We start from the raw sequence: 4,117 nt of genomic DNA on the forward strand, positions 1-4,117 counted from the left end.
GGGTTATATCCTTGCCTGGACATAGTCATATTTGTGTTTTCTGGACGCGTCCAGGCATACAGATTTTGAAAATATATAGTTTACCCATACCTACAACTCACGGAACTTGAGTTATGGCTCGTTGTTTGTACGCGTGTTTGCGTGACCACCCCTCACATACATTGAGTAAGACCCACAAAGGGTTAACGTGATTTTTTGGACTTTTTTGGACTTGGGGCAAAATTCTGCACACTTTCGCGTGTTTCCATAATACGACAAGTTGCGCACGGTCTGCTCACATTCAAATACAGTGCTGCCAACAAATGACAGCATGCAACAAAAAAATCTTTCCTTGCAAGGGCACATTTTCGGCCATAACTCTTGAACGGCTGGTCAGATAGGGACACAATTTTCAGAGAATTTGCAGCTATTCATGCTCTTTCAACTGACGTAGCACTCAATATGAATTGATAAATTCCATTTTTCAGCGAATTTTTGGGTAGTCTGCCACCTTAAAGCATAATGTTGTTTTTATTAAATAGTCTTCGGGAAAAGGTATAAGCAAAACATGGGTTTCCGCGTAATGCGCTCTTCCACTGTCGGGTCGGCAGTAACCACAATCAAGTGGTAGTTAGAAGCAAAACCTGTAACCAAAGGTGCCAGAATGGACAGCACTAGAGAGATATTGAGTAAATACCATTGTGTGATGATGATCAACATAATGGTGATAATTATTTCTATAAACTACTCTCGGAAAACTGGAGTCATGTTACAAGTATTTTCTTTAACCAATACATGTCCGTTGTTCCCGGAGCTGTAGAGAGTACTTAACCAAAAAGACAGAGCTTAGAACACAGCAGACTCAGCGGAGGACGTTCAGGTTGCTTGAGACACTGAGTTTTATGCCCTAGGAAATCATCAGACAACTGACAAAGTGATAAGTTGTCTGATGATTGCGTAGCAGCATGAACATGAGGGTAACAGCTAACCTGAACGACCTCTGATTTACTCTTACTTCAAGAGTATTTATTTCCTATGTTGAAATATGTCTACTCTAGAGCTATTGTAGGGAAGTAAGTTTGAAGAATATCATTGGATGGTCCTGACTGCACGCTTCTCGTCGTTCACTCTTTCTATCGGTGTTGGAGGATGCAGATATACCACATGTACGCAGGCGCTTCGCCCTGATGTCTAAATATATGGCTGTTCCCACTAGATCTACGGCTATATTTCGATTAGCCCTATCCCTCACACGAACAGGTCAACAAAGAGGCATCTTTGGATTGAGGAGTGCTAGTTTTCGAAACAACTGGTTTGAAGCTCGAAGTAGAGTTGCTGTTAGCTCAGAGGAGAGCTGCAGTTAGCTCATAGCAGAGCCGCTGTTAGCTCAAAGTAGAGCTGCGGCTAGCTCAAAGTAGAGCTGCAGTTAGCTCAAAGTAGAGCTGCTATAAGCTCAAAGTAGACCTGCTGTTAGCTAAAAGTAGAGCTGCAGTTAGCTCAAAGTAGAGCTGCTGTTAGCGCAAGGTAGAGCTGTTGTTTGCTCAAAGTGGAGCTGCTGTTAGCTCAAAGTAGAGCTGCTGTTAGCTCAAGGTAGAGCTGCTGTTAGCTCAAAGTAGAGCTGCTGTTAGCTCAAGGTAGAGCTGCTGCTAGCTCAAAGTAGAGCTGCAGTTAGCTCAAAGTAGAGCTGCTGTTAGCTCAGAGTAGAGCTGCTGTCAGCTCAACGTAGAGCTGCAATGCTAAATAAATGTAATATAGTGCCTGGTCAGCTGCTGTCTGTTCGAGAGTACGAACAAGAGTTGTTCCGGTCCCACGCGATGAGTGACAAATGGGTAGCTAACCATGGTACGGACTGGGCAGTACAGCGGTACAGACTGGCCAATTTCACTAGTAACGCCTTTACGGAATGCGTCTGTCTTGGATGAAATCAGGAAGAGTTGCAGGCAACCGTCACCAGTGGAGCCCCGTGTGATGCCATTAGTGCATACGGCACATCAATGAAATCCAAAGATTCAGCATGGCGGCTTGGTAGAGCAGCTTGTCATGGCCATTCAGGATACTACTTTTCCGGCGTGCATTCCCCAGGTGTCGAAGGATTGGCATAGTGAAAGGAAGGTGAGGGGTGAGTACAGCCGTACCATGGCATCGCTGGATGCCCTTCAACACCCTCTTCAGAAGCCAACCATCTACTAAGGGGCCGGTAAACCCGTTCTCAAGATGGGCTTTACGCACTGCACTAGCATACACAGATACAGTTCAGGGCACACTAATCATAGTTCGCGCATGAAGATGCGTCCAGGAACGATGATTCGGGCAGCAAAAGTGAGGTTCCCCAGGAGGGACTCGAGTTGACGCTGGCCGAAGCTGCGCTCGCTAATAGTAGCCACGAGTGGCGCACGGATCTCGGACAGCTTGTCCTCTGGTAGCCGAGCTTCGTGGCGCTCGCAGTCAAGGACAATACCAAGGAAAGTCAATGATGGTGATGACCCTTCGAGCTGATATGGAGCAAAGAGGAATGCCAAGATACGTGAATGCCCGGAGAGGGATGGTGAGTTGCTTGTTGGCTGCTGCCAAGCCAGTGGAGATATCGAGAAAGCCATCGAGGTAATGAAGCCGGTGATCTATAGCCAACTCGTGCTGTATCATCCAGTTGACTGCTGTGGCTACTGAGTCAAAGACGGCTCGGCTGAAGTGGAGGCCGAAAGGCAGAAAGCGCTCGTAGTAGTAGGAGACTTCCCAGCGAAGTCCTGACGGCGGACTGGTATCTGCCGAAATGCACTGCGTACATCAAGCTTGGACAAATACACAGACTATGGGCATGACATGATGATGTTGATCGCGTTGTCAATGCTCGCATAGTGCAGAGAGATCGGCTCGGCAGGAATGCTGTCGTTCGCGCCAGTGCCTTCCGGACTAGACAGATGGTGGATCATTCGCAGCTTGCCGTTCTTTTTTGGGGACGGCACCAATACCAGAACGGGGCACGAACTGAAATGGAGGTGACGGTAATGGGCCTGTGGTCTCGCTGCGGGCGCAGGAAGCAGCTAATTGCTCGGATATAAATGCCCATTGAGTGAAAGCCGAGGGCAGATTATTAGAGAAAAACGAAATGTCGTGTTGGCCGGCAGATCCAAGAGTAAAGCCATGGCGCAGGCCATGGAGAACATACGCAACGCATGATTGATCTGAGTGATTACGTTACAGGCGGGCAAAGTGGTCAGCTAGCAGTGAGGTGTCTGCAGAGTGTATAGGAAAGAAGCTGCGTACCAAGTCAAGCGATTCAGTAGCCATCCTGCTAGGAGCGACGGGGTGGCTGATTGGCTCCGCGCTGCTGCTGGTTGCACCTGATGCATGGGTGGTCCTTGCCACACTGGCTGCAGGTGTGGGAGAAGCAGGACGACGACAAAGAACAGTGACCTCTATTGAAGTTGCATCAGATTTCTTGGCTGTCGCTGGTATGGGTGCGACCACTGGAGGTAAATGCTGCTGGTTTGGGGAATTGAGATTGGGGACGAAAAGGACACAAACCGCCCCTGGGCTTGTGCATCTTACATTGAGCGCATTTTGGGGTTGCATGGCCTGTGAAATCTATCTGCCATGTTCACGTCGATGGGGTCCAACCTCTTCGTGCCTGGTTACTTGGCCGTGAGCATCTGCAGCTGGCGGTCGTACTCTAGCCATGCGCTTGGGAAGAATTATAGTTAAATTATTGCTTGCCTCTTGTTATTGTTGTGGTATGAGATGCTTTCCTTTTTCATGACACCAAACTGTCCAAGTCTCTGCTTGTCTCTTGTTATACAAGTAATTGTACTCTAACTAACTCTCTTTATCGCTTCTCTTGTTTCATCATATAGGCCATGGTTGACAATCACCCATATCTCTACATTATTGGCAGTCTCAGCGACATGCTGTGAGATATTTATACAGTATAATAAAATAATACTCATCATCGTCAGAAGGAACAACGTCTCATAAAACGAAGGAACTCTAAAGGGGTGCCACCGATGTCAAACTTTATGAACTGATCTCAAAGCCTGCCGGGCAACCTATATAAACTCCTGAAGTGTAATGTTGGGTCTTTTTATTCTGAAGTAAATCTGCTGGTTATTAAGGCTGTACTCCCCACGTGGGAGCTCGCCTT

The sequence above is a fragment of the Sycon ciliatum genome, chromosome 3, assembly GCF_964019385.1.
Source record: "Sycon ciliatum chromosome 3, ocSycCili1.1, whole genome shotgun sequence".
In the NCBI taxonomy this organism is placed as follows: Eukaryota; Metazoa; Porifera; class Calcarea; order Leucosolenida; family Sycettidae; genus Sycon; species Sycon ciliatum.